We start from the raw sequence: 21,661 nt of genomic DNA on the forward strand, positions 1-21,661 counted from the left end.
GGAGAGGCTTATCTAGAAAGTTTGTGGGAGCGAAGAAAGGAAATGATATCATTAGCTATAGCTTAAAGTCTAGTTAGCTCTTTGTAATTGGTTGTCTTTATGTTTCAGTTTCATACCCTTGAAGCATTTACAGGCTTAGCTTTTGGGTTGCTTACTTAGGTTGCCTTAGAGCCACCTCAGTCTGATGGCCAGGGTGTTTAATTAATTTAGCACAGACTTAAAACTCAAGTTTGATTGCAAAGTCCATGATCTTTTCATGGTACCAAAGTACTTCCCAGAGGTGATGAAGACACGTCTTGAATAGCCCAATAGTACTCAGACCTTGCTCAAGGGTTTTATTGCCCTAGTGGAACTGGCAAGTATGTAATTCTAACAGAGCTTGGCTTGATAGCTTTGAAACCACAGGCACCGATCTCCTTAAGCCTCGGTTTTCTCATGTGTAAAATGGGAATAATAATAAAGCTACTGCTATGTGATAGATGTAGATTAAATGAGATGATTGGAGTAGAAATCTTATTTCAGAGTTCAGTAGTGACAAGCATTCTGTCAATGCTAGCTACTATTCTCTTCCGTAATAGATGGAGGCACACCCCACCCCACCCAGAGTTTTACGTGAGAGTACCCATCCCAGGCTGTTACATCTGCATGTTCAAAGAGGAAAAATAATCTTTTTATTTCTTTTTGTAACTTCCCTTGGGAATAACTATGTTTTCTTATGGCTTGATAGTCTGGGTACAATTTTCATGGGCTATACACGCAGAAAAATGTAACTCTTTTAGTTGACTTTAAATTTAAATTTCTCTGTAGACGAACTGCTTTCTATCTCAGTCCCCAATTTCCCCCTGATGCTAGAAAACTAAATTCACCTACCTCTGGATGAAACTCAGACAAATTCATTGATGTCTTGATCAGATCAAGGTCTTGGCACCTCTTCGCCCTTTAGGGTTTCATCCTTCCTCCTGTCCTTCTCTGTGGCCCAGGCATCCTGGGATCTGGGCTCTTGATCCCTGAAAAGTCTTTTCTCTCAAAGTGATGTGACGGCCTCTGCCGGGCATTTATGAACATCAGAAGCTCAGATGCTAAACTGTGAATAGTTTTCCTCCTTTAGATTCCTGACAGTGAACACCCTGTACCATGGATATGGAATGTGGAAAGCCCTCCCTCTGTTGAAATAGGAGAACAGGCCATCCTGAGCGGAAACAGCACCTCAGTACTCTGTCTCACACATGAGAATGGAAGCCTGCCCAAATTCACTTAAGGGAAATGAAGGAAAAGAGGAGGCTGACTTTTAGGATACAGGGATTTCATGGACTTCAATATCAAAAAGCAAAAGAAAGCTGAGCTTCTTGAAATAGGAACAGCAAAACCCTCGAGGTCCAAGCTCGCTCTGTCTGTGCGCTGCTTTCTGTCTCCGGGACTTGTGGTCTCTCTCTTCTGCCTCTTTCTGTGAGTCTGCACCATCTTCTCTCTGCTTCTCTTGTTTGACCATCTCACACGTGGCCTCAAGACAACTGCCCTAGGAGTTCCCTGGTGGCCAGCAGGGTAAGGATCTGACGTCTTCACTGCTATGGCTCTTGTTGCTGCTGTGACATGGGTTCGATTCCTGGCCCAGAAACTTCCCATACTGACGGCAAGGCAAAAAACAACAAAACACACAGCAACAACAAAAAACTGTCCTAACCCTGACTTTACATGACATTTCAGCTGGTTTTAGTTGTCACTGAGTTTCTTAGCACAAAGGTCTCCAGAGAGATCCTGCTACAGCTAGACCTCACAGGATGATGACTAGTTCATGGCTTAATGGTCTTTGGGTCAGTTCTAGTCCAGTAAACTATTGCTATGGCAGGTACCCTGAAACATAGCTCTCATACTTTCTAATGATAGAAGAAAAGTTATTAAAGATACTGCATGTAAAAAGAAGAATAAGTCTTGTCTAAGACTATGGCAGAAATGACTTTTGATTGCCCCAGCAGCAGTTTTGGAAGTTTCCTAGGTCATGAATCTATCCACCTTACTTCTATCTGCCAGTGTTTTCTAGTGTGGGAATATCTAAGAGGAAAGTATTATGTATGTAAATACATTTATTATTTTCTTATAGATTCCTGCTTAGAGATAAGAATATTGATTTCTCATTTGAATAATATGTTCTGCACATAGACATTAGCTGGAAGAGCTGTGACAGTCAGGATGTCACTGGAGGATGAGAGAGGACACATCGAAGAAGTTGGAGAGGCCTGGAAGCTCTCAGGTGATGTAAACTCTTACTTCCTGTTAACTCAGCCTGACGGAAAGCGTGCTCACAGCCTTTTCATGGTTGTTCTTTGGACCTCTGGAAAAGTACATTGACAGAGGTTTCTGTTATTCAGGAAGTTACGTGAAAACAAGGATGGCTCATTTACATGAAGTGAAAGAAAATAAAACTTCTGGGGGAGTTCCCGTCATGGCGCAGTGGTTAACGAATCCGACTAGGAACCATGAGGTTGCGGGTTCGGTCCCTGCCCTTGCTCAGTGGGTTAACGATCCGGCATTGCCGTGAGCTATGGTGTAGGTTGCAGACGCGGCTTGGATCCCATGTTGCTGTGGCTCTGGCGTAGGCCAGTGGCTACAGCTCCGATTCGACCCCTAGCCTGGGAACCTCCATATGCCGCAGGAGCGGCCCAAAGAAATAGCAAAAAGACAAAAAAAAAAAAAAATAAATAAAAATAAAATAAAATAAAATTTCTGGGAAAAAAGTATCTTGGAATTTTTATAACTTCTTACTTACTGGGTGGTGTTTGTGTTCAAATTCCTTTTGCTGTTTTAGGTGTGAAATAGATGGGATTTGTACTTAATGAAGATGATGCCAGAACTTTCTCAAAAACTTCAACCTGTAACAAATCAAATAGCAAGAGTTTATTTTAGCAGGAAAGACTGAGGAAAGGTAGAAGGGAGGTAAATGGAATTAGATTCTGGTGAATCTTCTCTTCATTATTTTTAAGATACTTTATTTAACAGAGTAAACCACAGTAGGCAAACGGTTTAAAATCTTAAAACAAAATTCTTAAAATGCACAGTAAGCATTTTCTTTAGGGCTCTCTGAGAATCTTGTAATGCGGCTCTGCTTAGAACCTTGTTGGCTAATTGTGTCAGGAGAAAAGGGAGGAAAAAAGCAGGTGGAACAGGCAGGCATTGGCTTCAAGCTGTTGAATCATGATCAAGCTAATTCTCATAAGCAGTTCATTAAAGTAAGCTCCTATTTTTTGTGCTTTCTTGACTAGCAATTAAAATACCTAGGGGGGCTTGCCAAAAGCAGAAAAGAAATGTAGTGGGCCTGGAAAGAGACAGGGAAAAATTAAAAATCAAATCCTTCCTTGAAGAGAGGGGGAAAAAAGTACATGCTGAGATCTGATGTCGAATTGATCAAGTTTATGTTGCGGGAAAGTAGCTGTTTGAACGTATCTCCTTTGCTTTAGAACCAAATCTCCTCCTTGGTTACTACGTGTTTTGTCTATAAAAATAATTATAGAAATATATTTGCAATATGACCACAACGTGCCATCTCTAGGTAATTTCTGCCCATTGACAACATACACCGGCCTTGTACAAGCCTTAACAAAGTGAGGGCTCTTACCTGTTAGACAGCATGCTACTGCACAAGCGTGCACCTCTGGGGTTGGAGTGATGGGTCAGGTGAGTGGAGTAACTGAGCAAAACGAGAGACCTGACCTTCGATATGGAAGAAGCTGATTTAGACCTGGAATACTTTAAAACCCAAGTGAAGTTTGAGTCTGTGGAATCCTTGCATGAACAATAAATCTTTAATGTATGTTCCTATGCTTGTGTGGAAGAAAACTTTATTGGTAAGAATCCTTTTCCTTTCAAAGGAATTATCCATAATTTGCAGAGAAAATTAAATGCTTCATGTATATATATTTGTATTTCCCCATGGGAAGTAGTAATTCCAGATGCCACCGTGTGATTTTTTGGAAGTAATCTGGGAGGTAAATAGAGGAAGGGTTCTTGTGTTTTTCTGGTGGGAAAGTCTGTGATATTGATTGCCAATACCATAGTGCTCTCATCAGCTTAAAAGAAAAATTCACTGAAAAATGTCCTCTTTCTTCCCAGGTAAGGAAAGCATTCAAAACACACGGGACTCATAAAGCCATAAGACTAACATCAAAGGAAATGCTAAGGTTGACCACGAGTAGCACGAACAGAAAAAGTTTTCAAAACAAATGACACCTTAACTGAATTCCCAGAGCCCAGGTTGGGAGACAAGTAGCATCCACAGACTAGGAAACAATCAGACTGTGGTCTAGAAGAGTGATTTTCAAAGAGTGATCCCTGAGCCAGAAACATCAGCATCACCTAAAAACTTGTTAGAAATACAAATTCCCCAGAATTCACCCTGACCTGTTGACTCAGAAACCCTGAGGGAGGGGCCCAGCAAGCTGTTTGAACCAGTCTTCTAGGTAATTCTGATGCAGGCTAATGTTTGAGATCCACTACCCTAAGTGAATTCTAGAGACAGAGGTAGGGGAGAGGGAATGCCACATTGTTTGTGTGGCTTTACCCACATTCAGTGAAGGCTTGTTAGGATGTTTAGGATCAATTTAAATGACCTAAGACAGGTAAACAAGACTGAGCTGATGAGGAAGTACTCCCCCACCCACAGCCCTGGAGAGAAGGGGACAGAAAATGCAACAACTTTCTACAAAGATACCTTCTCACTCCCCTTCTGCACCCTCATCTCTTTTGTGTTCTTTGGAGAGGAGGTTGGGTTAAGGGTAGAGGATCCAGTTTTTCCACATCTTTTTTATCGAGGTGATAGCTGACAAAACATTATACTAATTTCAGGAGTACACCACAGTTTTTCTGTAGTTGTTAAAACTGCAAAATGACCATCGCAGTAAGTCCAGTGAACATCCGTCATTGTACTTACTTGCACATTTTTTTCTCGTGATGAGAACTTTCAAAACCCACTCTCGTAACTATCTTCAGTATACGACACGGCGTTATTGACTGTAGCCACCATGCTGCACATTATATCCCCAGGACTTTGTCATTTCCTCCCGGGAAGTTTGTACCTTCCAACCCTCTTCACCCATTTTGTACATTCCCATCCCTGGTCTGTTGTTGGTATTCGTGAGCTTGATTATTTCGGTTGTTTGGTTTTGTTTTTGAAGGGTTTTTTTTAAGGTTCCATATGTAAGTGAGATCATAGGATATTTGCCTTTTGCATCTGACTTATTTCCTCTAGCATAATGCCCTAAAGGTCCATCCATGTTGTCATAAATGGCAAGATTTCATGTTTTTCTTTATGACTGACTAATATTCCATTGTATATATCTACCACCTTTCTTTTTTTTTTTTTTTTTTTTTTGCTATTTCTTTGGGCCACTCCCGCGGCATATGGAGGTTCCCAGGCTAGGGGTTGAATCGAGCTGTAGCCGCCGCCTACGCCAGAGCCACAGCAACAGGATCCGAGCCGCGTCTGCAACCTACCCACAGCTCATGGCAATGCGGATCGTTAACCCACTGAGCAAGGGCAGGGATCAAACCGCAACCTCATGCTCCTAGTCGGATTCGTTAACCACTGCGCCACGACGGGAACTCCTTTTTTTTTGTCTCTACCACCTTTCTTTATCCATTCATCTGTTGATGGGTATTTAGGTTATTTTCAGGTTTTGGCTATGATAAATAAGGCCGCAATGAACATAGGGTGCATATACTAACCTTTCAAAATTAGTATTTTCATCTTTTTTTTCAGATGAACACCCAGGAGTGGGATTGCTGGATTATATGGTAGTTCTCTCTTTATTTTTTTGAGGAACCTCCATATTGTTTTCCATAGTGGCTGCACCAATTTATATTCCAGCCAACTGGTTTACTATCAGCAATGCCAGGCTTCCCCTTTCTCCACATTCTGGTCACATTTGGTGTTTCTTGCCCTTTTGATAATTGCCATCCTAACAGGTATGAGAGAGCTCATTGTGGTTTTTATTTGTATTTCCCTGATGATTAGTGAATTTATAACTATTACTTTAATAAAACGGTTGGAACCACTCAGACCCTCACATATTATAAACTGTGGAAAAGCATTTAACTTCTTGAACCCTCTTTGTGAAACAGGAAAATTAGATCTATCTGGCTCAAAGTCAAGATAGTAAGTAAGAGCTTGTTAAGGAATGAAGTACAGAATTACTTCGTACACCTTATATTTATATATGTATATATGTGTGAAAAGGTGAATCCATAGACAAAAGAAAAATAATGCATCAACAGTAAATGTAATATCTTAGTAAGCCTGGTTCTTCTGCACATGTATGGATGTGATCTGTTTTCTAGGCAAGTCATTGCTATTTAGAGGAAACTAGGGATAAAATTGGTACAAATTCAACAGCTCTGTGTCAGGTTAACTTGACACATGAAGGCTTGGGGATGCATAACTTTGTATATCAAACTTTTAACCAAATTGAATTTTCGAACAACAGCACCCAAATCATCTTTCATATGTCAAATTCAGACTTTGGTGGAGTTCCCGTCTTGACTTAAGGGAAACGAATCTGACTAGGATCCATGAGGACGAAGGTTCAATCCCTGGCCTTGCTCAGCAGGTTAAGGATCTGGCATTGCTGTGAGCTGTGGTGTAGGTCACGGACACAGCTCGGATCTGGTGTTGCTGTGGCTGTGGCATAGACCAGCAGCTGCTGCTCGATTCGACCCTTAGCCTGGGAACTTCCATATGCTGTGGGTGCGGCCCTAAAAGTAAAAAGGAAAAGAAAAAGAAGAAAATTCAGACTCTTGTGTATCATCCAGTGAGTAAGTTGAGCTTTCACTCAGGAAAGCTGCCTGCCTCCAAAGGCTCCATTCTGCAGCACCATATCTTTGTATGTACAACAGTATTTATTTGGGCAAATATTTTTATATCTCTCATGTACTTTACTTGTGATTACACAGAAATTAGTAGGAAGGAAGTATTTGTCAAAATATGTTTGTTTTTTTAACAGATCCCCGTTCAAATTTACCTCTGCAAAAAGGAGAGGCAACCCAAGGGCAAAAGTATCCACAGCACCCAAGGTCAGGACCTTGGCCTGGCCTCATCAGGGACCAAAACGAGGGAACTTAACCAGGGTTCCAGTCATTCATTCATTCATTTGTTCAACAAACATTTACTGACCATTGTGACAGGCACCAGGACATTGCAGAAGTCAGACAAGTTCCCTGTCATCATGAAGCTGACATTCTAGTGAGAAAGACAGACCATGTGAAGAAACAAACTTGGAGCCATTGTGATTCAGGCTGTGGAAGAAGTACACAGTGTAGTGAGATAGAGAATAACTGGGGAATGACCTCATAGACTGAATGTTCAAAGGCAGCTCTGAGGAGGAGAATCAGAGCTGAGGCGAGAAGGGTGAGAAGAGGTTGAGTCACATGTGCAAGAACTTGGGAGAAGCCTGAGTGCAGTCAAGGGAATAAAAAGGCAAATGACTAGAAGAAAGCAAGCCCTCAGCTTTCACAAGCACTGAGAGGTCAGAGGGCAGGAGGGGAAAGGCATGAGATGAGGTTAGGGAGACCCTGTCCATGCAGAAACTTAGGAACCAGAGTGCGAAGTCTGGGTTTTCATCTGGGTGCATGGGAAACCAGCGGCATGTTTAAGTAGAAGATTGGCCTGTCTTTAGACAGATGAGGATAGTTTTTGCTGTGGTATGAAAATGCACCTTAGCAGGACAAGAATAGAAGTAGGGAAGCCAATGAGGAGGCCTTAGTGGGAGTCTAGGTGAGAAATGATGGGGTTGAGTTAGTGGGGATTGAAAGAAGTGATCAGGCTTGCATTCTATTTTGGTGGAAGAACCAGTAGGAATTGTTAATGGATTGAACAGGGATAGTCAGGAAAAAGCCTTGAGAATGACTCTGATGTTTGGGGCTGAAATGGCTGAGTGATGAGCGGTGATGTTTTGTGGGAAAGACTGGGGAAGGAGCAGCTGGGGGCAGAAGGACGAAGAGCATGGACTTGGAATCAGTGATAACCAGGTGAACATCCTAGGGAAGACTGGATGATCGGAGAGGGTCGTCTGGAAAACAAATGGGAGAATCTTTAGCATATAGATGCTATCTAAAGAAAAGGGTAAGATGGCGTAGAGAAAGAGGTTAGGGGGGAAAGTGGCCCCAGAACGGAGCCTCGAGGAAGTCTGCTGTCAGAAGTCAGGGAGAGGAAAAGGAGTCAGCAAAGGAGACCGAAAAGAGGAGTCAGGGAAGTAGGAGGGAGCTGGGGTCCTGCAGGTGCTAATAGGACAGCTGTAAAAGGGAGGGGAGGGGAGGGGAGAGGCTCCTTGGGTTTAGCTAAATGTACACCAGGGCAGCCTTAACACAAGCATCTTTTCCTCTCCTTCCCCCTCTACTGAGTCTCTATTTCTGATTTTTTCTTTGTGTGTCTACTTAATTCTTACTACTTAAATAGGGCTTACTGTGTGCTCTGGGCATCATTTTAGGTGTTCCTATACACAAACTCATTCAACCCGCAAGTTGACCCTATGGGGTAGCTTTGTTTTGCAGACAAGAAAATGAGGCCTAGAGATTTTACCTAACTTGTGCAAGTTTACTCAGCCAATTTGTGATAGTGCTGGGATGACGAATCCAGGTCATCTAGTTCCAGAGCCTGTGTTCTTAGCCATTATATTATAATGCAGCTAATATCCATCTTTAATTAGATGTCTAACTGGTTAGAAGGAAGAAAGGCTGACCCCAGCCAGCTCCAGTTCAGAAGGGGAGATTACCCTTTTTGGGGGGGCCTAGGGGGAGTCCACCTGCAGCATATGGAGGTTCCCAGGCTAGGGGTTGAGCTAGAGCCATAGCTGCCAGCCTACACCACAGCAACACTGGATGTGAGCTGCATCTGTGACCTACACCACAGCTCATGGCACTGCCAGGTCCTTAACCCACTGAGCAAGACCAGGATTGAACCCATTTCCTCATGGATATTAATCGGGTCCTTTACTGCTGAGCCATAAGGGGAATTCCAGGAGGGGAGGTTTTATACAGAGTGGCATCTTGGAGCAACCAAAGAACAAGAGCAAAGACTAGTCAAGCGTCCAGGGATCTAGAACTGGGGAACCACAAGCAACTGAAGCTACTCTCTGTTGGCTTCTGGGGAGACCACTGCAACCTCCCTGTATACCAGCTTCAGGTTTTTCACCAGGCTTTGCCTGCAGTTTATGTATAGCCATGATGGCCACACTGCACTTCTAACCTGCTACACTGAATACCAGCTTCTTTCTATTCACATGTGTTTCCAAGATGAGTAATCACTTGCCTAGCTCGTCTCCTTGAACCAGACCAGTTGGTCTGCAGTAGGTCACTGGCCAGCCTACACGAAGATCTTTCTGGAACAGTGTGCGCATTCCTCCTCCCATTAGACTTGACCTTTCAGACAATGGCCTGTGCAACAGAACATGACCATAAACTGTAGCGTTTATACAGGGTAAATTTCCCCAGAACTGTCCAGGCAGGTGGGTGCCCTGAAGTATAGTTAGTACTTCAACAAATTAATATTTGCTTCTTTGATAGTTATGTTGCATGATTGGAGGAATTTGCTTAACTTTTTTGATGATTGATGGCCAGTAAATGGCCATTTTTTTCCCACTAATTTTGATGGGGAAGCATCTCCTCAGCTATAGGACTCCACTTGAAGCTGAAAAATGTCCGGTGCCATTTTCTTCCTTCAGACAATTTTGTCAGCTTCCCAAACCTCTAAATACTAGCCTGAAAACATGTTGCTTACTTAAAGAAATGAAATCCATTAGACTTGACGTCTTCCGTGCAGACCCACACAGCAGCCTTGCAAGTGTGTGGCTGACACAAGGCTTCCCTTTAGCCCTGGTTATTGTTACTTTAATGGAAAAGTTCTTTGAAGTGGATCAAAATACGATTTGTCAGCAGAAGGATGATAAAACCCTAAACTGGAAAAATATCAAAAAGCAAGACCTGAAATTGACTTCCTCACATGTAACATTTGTGTTTGATTTTCACTTCAGGGCAGGAAGCTGATGGCAATTACTTGTCGGGTCTTGTGTGCTCTCATCAGCCCCTTCCCTTCCGACCTGAGCAGCATCACCTGAGCAGGCAGCTGCTCCCTCAAGGAAGGATGCCAGCGCTCCCAAGAGCTTGTCAGGGAAGCCAGCCTGAAGACGTGGCCCTGATGCACAGCCTCCTCCCCTGGACCACACAGGAAGTAAGTCGCAACTCCCCTATCTTTCTCTGAGCCCTTCTACACATCAAACACCTCCTGCTGCTGTTCCTATTTTATGGGCAAAGTTCAATTGTCTACACAGTCTGCCTGATTAAGCACAAAACGAGAATAATCAGAGGGCTTGATATCTGCACCACGGTGCTTTATAGAACATTTTTTTAATGTTTTTTCTTTATTTTTATTTTTATTTTCTTTTATTTTATTTTGGCCACAGAGTGCGTAAGCTTGATGTGGAATCTCAATTCTGAGACCAGCGATCGAACCCAGGCCTCAGTGGTGAAAGCACCGAGTCCTAACCACTAGACCACCAGGGAAACACCCTAAGAGCGTTTTTGCAGGCATTGTTATCACTGTTATCATTACAGTGGATTCCATTTTATTCAGCAGTTGCTCTACTCCAGATGTCATGGTAAATGATTTATATGTGAAATTTCACTTACGGATTTGTTATCCACAATGACCTGCGTGATATAGGCATGAGTATTATTATCCCATCTCTTTTATGTGGAAATTCAGGTTCAAAGAGGTTTTGGGAACTGCCCAAAGTCACAGAATCAGCACATTGCAAATTATCACAATCTCTTTCATTTCCTTGCCATTTACCCATTTATTTAAAACTTCGTTTACAATATTGAGTTCCTGCAATGCTCCAAATACATGGTAGGTGCCAAGGCTACAGAGATGAACACTGTGCACCTGGTTTTGTTTGAGAACCACAGCCTGGTTCATTAGATTCCTTAAGAAATAATTAGCGTGTTTAATGAATATCAGGCCCCCTAGAAAGAGCAATGAATAAGACAGTCCTTCCCTGCAAAAAGCTAAGTAAAGTGGTTCTTAAATCTTACTGTGCATAGAAATACCTAGGGAGCTCGTTTAAAATACAGAATCCTGGATCCAATCCCCAAAGCCAAGAAAGCACATTTTTAACTGGGGCCCCGGGTGATTTGCATGCAGGTTTCCTGCAGACCACAGGCATAGAAGCCCAGTTCTGGCGAAAGGAAGAGGCCATCTGAAGAGAGTGGGAAAAATGGGGAGAAGTCCCAGCGTGCTGAGGGCTGGCCTAGCACAGAGCAGGGCTCCTGGCCCAGCTGGGAAGAAGGTAAAACCAACGGAGCACTTAAGGCTGCAGCAAAAACCCAGCTTGTCAGTTCAAGCTCTGATCCCATTTACTGGCAGAATGAGTCCTAAGGAACAATGGTTTTCCTCTTCTGGAGACTGACTCACATAGAAAAGGGATTGTGGAATTAGGCTCGATTAAGTCCAGGTAGCAACTCCCCCATAAACTTCTCCCACGAAGTTGACCGGAGACAATTCACTTAAATTCTGTGATCTGTAGTTTCTTTATCTGTTAAATGAAGATAATGATATTTTTTAAGAAGATTGTTTTTAGAAATAAAGCAGACAGAATAAGTGCTGTCTTACTACTAATATTGTATATTACTAATATTATTTCCTTAAAAATTGAACTATTTTTCCCTAAAGAAAAAGCTTTTGAAAACAGCTTTTCCCCCATTTTTGCTTATAGTAGACAATGTAAGAATGGTAAGACTAGACTTATAATTCAAAACCATGAGAAGACCCCACAAAGGACTAGAGTGGTTTTCCTGGGTTGGATAGCCAAATATGTGCAGGGGATGCGACAGTACAAGTTAGGGTCTTCACTGGCAACAGTGCAGAGCACACAGCATGGATATACACCACAATCACAATCAGTGAACAAGGATATTCATCAGTGAGTTAAATATAATATGATATGTCCATGGAGAATGAAGGCAAATACTGAGCAGCTGTTAAAATGGGAGGAAGGTCTATAGCTCTAACATGGAAGAATATTAAGGACATAATAAGATTTTTAGAATGTTTCAGAAAAGTAGTTAAAATTTAATCCCATTTGTGTAAAGGAAAAAGGTTGGATTTGTTGATCAGAACAGCTAACTTCTCACTAAAATGCTTATTCCCTTCTTCCTGACACGCAAGGAGACCACTTCTCCAGCCAATGGTATTGAGCTCTTTGCAACAGGAGCTGTTCAAAAGGAAGGAATATGCATTATACCCTTTAGTTAACACCACAGCCCTAGGAGTAGATACTCTTGTTATCTGTGTGTTATACATAAAGAACTGAGGCACAGAGATGTTAAGTAAGTTTCCCAAGGTCACACAGGTGGTAAATGGTGTGCTGAGGTCATAGAGTTCTAGCCAATGAAATGTGAATGGAGGTGCAATGCTCTACTCACAAGTAAGCCCATAAAAAACCTCCCCGCTGCTCTCCTCCATGACCTCATCCAGCTGCCCAGGGTAAAGACCACTGTTCTGCAAATTTGGAATACATCTCTTAAAGGTCGGAGAACCTCCATCTTCTTGAGTGCCTCAGTGACTGTTCACAGCCCAATCATGTTAACTATGCAAGACATACATCTCTGTAATTCAGAGCTATTAAATATTTGGGGTCTATGTGTTACATGTGTTAACCCACGCTAACTAACATGTGTAAATATTACCATGGGCTAAATGTAAACTGTTCTGGAGTGAATGTTTGTACTCCCCCCCAAAAAAAAATCATAGCTTGAAATTTTTTTTTTTTTTTGTCTTTTTAGGGCCACACCTGCAACCTATGGACGTTTCCAGGCTAGGGGTCACATCAGAGCTGTATCTGCTGGCCAAGCTAAAGCCACAGCAACAGCAGCACCAGATCAGATCTGAGCTGGTTCTGCAAAAGGCACCACAGCTCGTGGCAATGCCAGATCCTTAACCCATTGAGCAGGGCCAGGGATCAAACGTGCATCCTCGTGGATACTAATTGGGTTCGTTACCACTCTTCATATATTGAAGTCTTAATCCCCATGTGATAATATTAGGAAGTGGGGCATTGGGGAGGTGATTAGGTCATGAGGGTGGAGCCCTCATGAATGAGATTAGTGTCCTTGTAAGACAGGAAACCAAAGCTTGCTTCCTCTCTGCTCTTCACACTGCAAGGATGCAATGAGAAGACAGCCGTCTGCAAACCAGGGAGCAGGCCCTCACCAGACACCAAATCTTCTGATGCCTTGATCTTGGACTTCCCAGCCTCCAGAACTGTGAGTAATAAATGTTCGTTATTTAAGTCATCTCATCTGTGGTAATTTGTCATAGCAGCCTGAACAGATGAGGACATAGACTAAATGAATTTTTTGGTCAGTGGTGTTCATTGCCGTAATTCCAAGATCGAGAATAGTGCCTGATAATTAGAAGGCAATCAGGAGTTCCCATTGAAGCTCAGCGGGTTTAGGACTCAACTAGTATCCGTGAGGATGTGCATTCAATCCCTGGCCTTGCTCAGTGGGTTAAGGATCTGGTGTTGCCACAAGCTACGGTATAGGTCACAGATACAGCTTGGATCTGGTGTTGCTGTGGCTGTAGTGTTGGCTGGCAGCTGCAGCTCCTATTCAGCCGCTAGCCTGGAAGGTTACATATGCTGTGGGTGTGACCCTAAAAAGAAAAAAAAAAAAAAAAAAAAAAAAAAGCATTCAGTAAATACTTCCTGAATGTATATGTTTTTTAAAGATTTTTATTTTTCCTATTATAGTTGATTTACAATATTCTGTCAACTTCTGCTGTACAGCGAAGTGACCCAGTCATACCTGTATATATTCATTATTTTTCTCACATTATCCTCCATCTATTCCATCACAAGTGACTAGCTATAGTTCCCTGAGCTATACAGCAAGATCTCATTGTTTATTCACTCCAAATGCAGTAGTTTGCATCTATTAACCCCAAACTCCCAGTCCATCCCACTCCCTGCCTCTCCCCCTTGGCAACCACAAGTCTGTTCTCCAAGTCTGTGGTTTGTTTCTTTTCTGTAGCTAGGATCATTTGTTCCATATGAACATATATATATGGTATACATAGGTGTTACTTTTTGAGGGCAGAACTCTGGGGAGTAAGATAGAGAGAATGGGGTGGTGGAGGAGACTTCTTTTTTTCTCCACACACTTCTATAAAGCCTAATTTTACAAACCAGCATATATTATGATTATTTAAAAAAACCTTAAAGAACAGGTTAAAGACGATGGATGTGTGCCCCAACCCTTAAGGAATGCTGTCACAACGGGCAGAGGCCCCGCTTTTAGGAGACCAGTACACTGCTAGCTGGATAACTGGTCTGACCCACTCAGCAGTTCTTAGGCTCTGGAACTGAACTATTGTGACAGTCACTTTTTGTCAGATTCCATCTAGATGGCATACTGCAGAAGTGTCTGTCACTCCAGATCTGCCTCTGTGTAGTTAGATTGGAAATGAAATCTCAGTATCTCCATGGGAAGGCATGATCTAAAAGTGAAACTGTACGTGCCTATTAGGCGAAGCTTAGGGTCAGAGGAGAGGTCATCAAGACATTTTATTTGTTCATATTTCTATGGTCACATCTACTGAGCATCAAGATAGCTGTTTGAAAACTGAAAAATCCCATGTGATTTTCTGCATGGTGCCAAGAATCCTATTAGATTTATGTAATTCTCTGGATTGGTAAATATTTTGGTAGAGACCCAAGTGATAATAATATTTGTTCCACGGAACTAAGAAATTGATTAATTTTCATAACTATTGCACATAAACAAGTGCTAGAATATGAACCCAAAGATTAAATATCTACCACTTGCAAATCATATGACCTTTGGGTAGGAGTTGCCTGAAACCTCTGTTTAGCCTAAAAGAAGCCTTAAACCCCCCTCTTAGTCTTCTTTGCATCTGCAAAGATCTCATGACAGTGATTAAATAAGAAGAAAAATCCTTGAAAAAAATTTTAAATGTATAAAATATATTGTTAAAGAGTCCTCAGTCTGATTGAAAATTAAAAACACTGGTGTTCCCACTGTGGTGCAGTAGGCTAAGAATCCAGCTGCAGTGGCTCAGGTTGCCGCAGAGGTGCAGGTTCAATCCCAGGCCCAGTACAGTGGGTTAAAGGATCTGGCATTGCCACCACTGTGGCATGGATTGCAGCTGCACTGGGATTCAGTCCCTGGCCTGGGAACATCCATATGCCACAGATGCAGCCATAAAATTAATAATAATAATAATAATAATTTAAAAAAAAAAAGAAAGAGGAGTTCCCATCGTGGCTCAGTGGTTAACGAATCCGACTAGGAACCATGAGGTTATGGGTTCGATCCCTGGCCTTGCTCAGTGGGTTAAGGATCTGGTGTTGCCGTGAGCTGTGGCGTAGGTTGCAGACGCGGCTCGGATCCCACGTCGCTGTGGCTCTGGCGTAGGCCGGCGGCTACAGCTCCGATTCGACCCCTAGCCTGGGAACCTCCATGTGCCGCAGGAGCAGCCCTAGGAAATGGCAAAAAGACAAAAAAAATAAATAAAAAAAAAAGAGAAAAGAAAATTAAAAACACCATATGTTACTCCTTTTGCATAACAATAATAATAATAATATCCTAAACTAACTCTTAAGCTCTGTAAAGAAAGGTCAGTACTTCTTTGGCTCATCATTTTAAAACCCCAAAGCCTTCTGGCGTATGCAGGCTGTGTGGGTCATGGGTCCCCTAGAGAAGCAGAACCACAGTGAGTGATGTAAGATAAAGAAGCCCGTGGTCTGCCTCTGATATGGGGCCTGGCACTGCAATAGGGAAGCTGGAACAGTAGAGGAGAAAAGCTGGGTGTGGAGCAGGGGAGCATAAGGTAAACAGGAGCCTGCATCTGCCTCCCCACCTCCAGCCTCAGTGACACAGGTGGCCTGCAGAAGCAGCACCAGTGCCCACCCAGAGAAGCTGCAGTAGATGCTTCAGCAAGAGCTGGAGAAGCTGCAGGCCCAGGTGCTGCTCCCCTGGCCACCACAGTAAGCCAGAAGATCGGTGACAACATTCACAGGCTGCTGCAGTGCCTGGCACCCTACACCAAGTTTCAGAGCCTAAAAAAAGATGGCCATGCTTCTGTTCTGTCTTCCCAATACCATGCAAATTTCTCTGCTGGACAACTCTAGCACTGAAACATACATCCAAGAGGATTCTTGAAAACAGTTTCAGTTTAATAAAGCTGACATAGTAAAAAGTCACCACAGAGGTAAGTGATAACGTTTTCTTAAATAAATATATTTCAACATATAAGCCAAACTTCTCTAAAGTGAAAAATGAATATTACATCAAATGCTGTCACTGACATGTGGAATCTGAAAAGAGGACAGACTGAACTTCTTTGCAGAACAGATACTGACTCACAGACTTTGAAAAACTTATGGTTTCCAGAGGAGACAGTTTTGGGGGGGGGGATGCGCTGGGCATGCGGGATGGAAAGCCTATAAAATTGGATTGTGATGATCATTGTACAACCTTAAATATATTTGTTAAGTAATAAAAAAATAAAAAATAAAAAAATGAATATTATGAGATTCATACAGATATCAGGGGCAGAAGTGGACACAATGGCACAGTTGTAACCAACACTAGAAGTTCTGCAGCTGAGACCAGGAGCCTCCTACTGTTGTTCAGGAGATGTTGCTGGTATCTCCTGGCCAGGAAAGACAAGCTGTTGAGGAGGAATTCATCTGTGTGGCAGAGGTGGTCAGATGGGCAGAATGGAGACCTTGGAAGACTTGTTTGTAAGTTTCAATATACTCTGGAAGCTAGAAAAACAGTGCAAAGAGGCTTTCCATTTACCTATCTCAGCAGGGAGTCGGGATCCCCAGACCTGGGTGTAAAGATCCAAGTTTAAAGAACCACGTTCTGATCCTTGTCATCTCCCCCATGTGGCTATTGTTTATTTCTTCCTAATTTTTCTGTACAGATTAGCAGCAAATTCCTCAGAACAAAAACAATGCAATTGGCTTTATTTGAAGAAGAAAAGAGAGCTGGGAGCAATCAATCAACCAGCTCATCGAGCTTTCATTCAATCTAGTATTTCTTAGTCTTCCTTTTCATGACATTTTATTTTTAGATGCACATACAATTTGTGGAAGTTTCCTCATTCTTTTATGTCTTATGCCTTCTCATACCACGTTGTGGAGACATGCAAGACATGCAGTCAGTGGGAAATACAAAATAAATATACCTCCTTAGCCCATCAAAGTGGGTCCCCATCATAAATTACATTCTGTACTTACTTTAAACATTCGTATTTTTATCACAGTGAACTGATTTCGATTTGAAAAAAAAAAAAGACTTTTAACGTACATGAAAGTGGCATCAGAGTGGAAAGCAAAATAGCAGATGTATTAAACACACATTATTGAGCCCCGCTGTGTGCAAGCATGTCTTGGGTGTTTCTACATCGTCTGGTCTTCACGGTAGCCCTGTGAGGTAGCTACTTCTATTTCCATTGTTTGGATGAGAAAACCTAATAGACATCTAAGGATTTGCCCAAGAACGCTTGAGTGGGCAAAGCAGAATTTGTACCCATCTCTGCCTGATTCTAAAATGCATTATCTCTTCCACTAAACTACATTGCTTTGGTGAAAAAATTTCATCAATATCGAAGCACATTGTTACATTTCCATAACACACTGTTTTCAGACTCAGTATCCATGTTTCCATCACATGTAAGAACCATCACAGTTTCCAAAACCAAGATTTCTGAATTGCTTCTTCCCAGATTTCATACGCGGCTCTCTGTAGGATATATGAATAAGCCTTCATCAGTGAGCAATTATTTTTCTAGCATCTTAGAGGAAGTAGCTTTCCCTCCCTGTGAATATGAGTTGCTTATAAAAAAAGAATTTTTTTAAGACACCAAGAAGCCCTCTCAAGTCCTGTTGTAAGTCTGTGAAAATGACATTTTCCTCCTTTGTAATCTCTATTTCATGTCTGCAGCAAGACAGTCTTGGCACCGAGGCTTCGACACCACTCTGCATTTTGCTTTTTCCCTGACAGCAACCAGGTCTGCTGTAATCCCTCTGAAACGTGCAGCCTGTGGAGTCAAATTCTCTGGTTAAACTATTCCCAGGAGGAGCTTAGGCCCCACCTGACAAGGCTCTCGTTGTGCTCATTACCTTCCTCCAGCCTCCACCTCCCAGGTCCTCCACAGCGGAAGAAATATCACAAAACCTACTGGAAACAAAAACAAATTACTGAAAAGGCATTTGATTTTTGGAATCCCATTTAAAAATCAGAATTGCCCTTGAAACCTAAAATACACTTTTTATGACACGTTGTTCTTTCTGATGAATCTAATGCAACAGATATAATATTCGGGGACGGTGCATGCTGGTAACAAAGGCATCTTCAGGTGTTACTGAGATGTCCATGAGCTTCTTACATGCCAAGGAGTCTGTGAGTGAAGGCATCCTTAGGGATCGAATTGGAGCTGTAGCTGCCAACCTACACCACAGCCACGGCCACACAGGATCTAAGCGCATCTGTGACCTACACCATAGCTCACGGTAACGCCAGATCCTTAACCCACTAGTCACGGCCAGGGATCGAACCTGCATCCTCATGGATACTAGTCAGGTTCGTTATCGCCAAGCACAGTGGGAATTGCAGTGAAGACACTCTTAGCTGCAAGCTTAGACAAACAGTGACATAAGCCGTGCCCAGTGTACAAATGAGTTGCTCTCCAGATTCATGAGTCAAACTCTCATGGGTTTTCTACAAACCATTATCAATGTGTCTTCTTCTCAGACCAGCCCACATACTTGATATTAAGTATAACTAGGAACACTCAGTTTCTACAACAAAAGTCATTCAGAGACTTAACAGGACTTGAAAGCACGCCGGCACCCCCACCTCCTCTGCGGGGTGGCGGAGGGCTCTGACCTCCAGCAACTCCAGCTCCACCCTCCACATAAAATTCCATTTCCACGCCGAGCTCCCCTAGTCTGCATTAAGAACACTAGAGGGTTGAGAGATAGGCAGCTCAGGTGGGCTGGGCCAAAAGATGGGGTACTGTGTGCACAAAGCCAGAGATGGGAAGAGAGGGACAGGATTGAGGGGAAAGGTCTTACCTGGCAACAGGATAGAATTTACCCTCCCCTTCCTCCCTCATCAGTCTCGCCCTCTCTCCTGGACTTGATGTTGATGAGATAGTGGGGTGAGAAAAGAGTAGCAGGATCAGGGCAAAGTTTGGGGACCCAAGGAATGCTAGGTGAATCATCTTAAGTGTTAGTGTCCAAAGGAGTCCCCTCGGGGTGCTTATTAAAAGCACGCCCCCAGCTAGGATCCAGCCCATCAGCTCTGGAGCACAAGCAGCCCCAGTGATTTTGAAGCAGACCACACTTGAGAAACAGCTATTCTAAATGGAGAAAGAAAAGAAAGAAACCAGCCTGACGTAAATGCCCTAGTATTTTGAACAAGCACAACACGAGGGATTTAGAAAATGCGCTTTGCTTTTGTCTCCACCTTCCCCTCCACGATGTGTTCGGTGAGGAAGGCTTCCCCCGACCTCAAGTTGGGGAGTGAGGTTCACTTTTCTCATTCCCAGGAAGCTTCCCCCACACACTCCTACAGGTCTGTGAACCCCAGCTTGGCTTACTGCTCCTCAAATGCTGATGTGTCTGCTTGTTACCTGGAGGTCTTATTAAAATGTAGGCGATTCCATAGGTCAGGGTGGGGTCTGAGTGTTGACATTTCTAACTGTCTCCCAAAAGGGAGGCTACTTGTCCTAGGACCACACTCTGAGCAGCTAGGAGTTAGAGGACAGAGAGGAAATGAAAGAGACAAGAAATATGTGACTTGGATCAGCACAATCTTGAGTTGGCTTTGGACCTCCGGGGCCTGGTAGACATTAAAACAAACTGTCTTATGGGGATGCTCATGAGCTCTCCATAGATACGCATTCCTGGGGGACCCCGACTTGCAGTTACCTTGACCTGGCTTATAAATCTCTCATCTGGGTTCTCACTTAATTTTTCTTCATCAACCCTTGGGAATCTCAGATCTACTTCTTTCTTCTCACTGCTAGGGTCTCTTTGGCTCCCTGGATGTCCCCACTGGGACGCTAAAAATTCTGTCCCTCTCTCTCTCCCTCCCCCTCCCCACCCCCATTCTGTGTGTCTGTGGCTCTTGCTCTCACTCTCTCTTTCTCTCTCAGCATCCATGGTCCATGGAAAACCCTTGCACAAGCTCTGCCTAGCTAAATCTTGGGAGTGCAAGCAACAGACACACCTCTGGCTGTGCCACCAAAGCAGTTAGTCAGTTCCTCTCTCATCCTCTAGATTTGCCTAGTGAGAGACAGACTTCTGTCCACTAAAACTCCAGCAGCGGAGTAACACCCTGAGCTTTCTGAGTCCCACTTTGGTCTTGAAGTTAAAGACAATCCCCATCCACCCTCCCTGCAGAAGTTAGAGAAGAGATAGGGCTCAGAACACAGCTTTCTCCAAAGATGATCTTCTCGCTAAATTGTTATGTTATTTGGTAGCAGATAAAGGATAATGCTATTTTTTTTTTATTCAGTAAACATTTATTGAGCATCTGTTACATGCTGGAATGCCCACCAGGGGTTCTCCTAACTAAACATCAGTCTTACAAGAAAGGAATATACTATACCTTGAACCAGTTACTTAGAAAGATATTGATTGAAGAGGAAACTCAGCATCTAGTGGGGGGAACATTAGGCTTTCTTCTTTAGTAGGACTAGTCATAGCAATTTACACAGCCATCAACAGCTGTTCTCTTTGTTCTTCAGGTGACTTTTAGGTGCAAGGGAACCAGAATCCTCCTAGGAGAGTATGGCAACCATCAGCTTAGAAGCCTCATATCCTACAGAGTAATCAGTATTTCTTTTTTTTAATTATTTTATTATAGTTGATTTACAATGCTCTGTCAATTTCTGCCGTACAGCAAAGTGACCCAGTCATATATATATTCTTTTTTTTTTTCACATTATCCCCATCATATTCCATCACAGGTGATCAGATAGAGTTCCTTGGGCTACACAGCAGAATCTCATTGCTTATCCATTCCAAATGCAATAGTTTGCATCTACTCATCCCAAACTCCAGTCCAGCCCACTCCTTCCCCCTCCTCTTGGCAACCACAAGTCTGTTCTCCATGTCTATGAATTTGTTTCTTTTCTGTGGGAGGTTCATTTGTGCTGTATATTAGTTTCCAGATATAAGTGACATCATAGCACTATTTGTGTTTCTCCTTCTGACTTGCTTCACTTAGTATGAGAGTCTCTAGTTCCATCCATGTTGCTGCAAATAGCATTATTTTGTTCTTTTTTATGGATTCCATTGTGTATATGTACCACATCTTCTTAATCCATTCATCTGCTGGACATTTAGTTATTTCCATGTCTTGGATCTTGTGAACATACCGGTGCATGTATCTTATTTGAATGAAAGCTTGTCTGAATATATGCCCAGGAGTGGGATTGCTAGATCATATGGTAGTTCTATATTTCGTTTTCTGAGGTACCTCCTTACTGTTTTCCGTAGTGGTTGTACCAATTTGCATTCTCACCAACAGTGTAGGGGGGTTCCCTTTTCTCCACACTCTCTCCAGCATTTGTTATTTGTAG

The sequence above is a fragment of the Sus scrofa genome, chromosome 8 (genome assembly GCF_000003025.6).
Source record: "Sus scrofa isolate TJ Tabasco breed Duroc chromosome 8, Sscrofa11.1, whole genome shotgun sequence".
Taxonomy (NCBI): Eukaryota; Metazoa; Chordata; class Mammalia; order Artiodactyla; family Suidae; genus Sus; species Sus scrofa.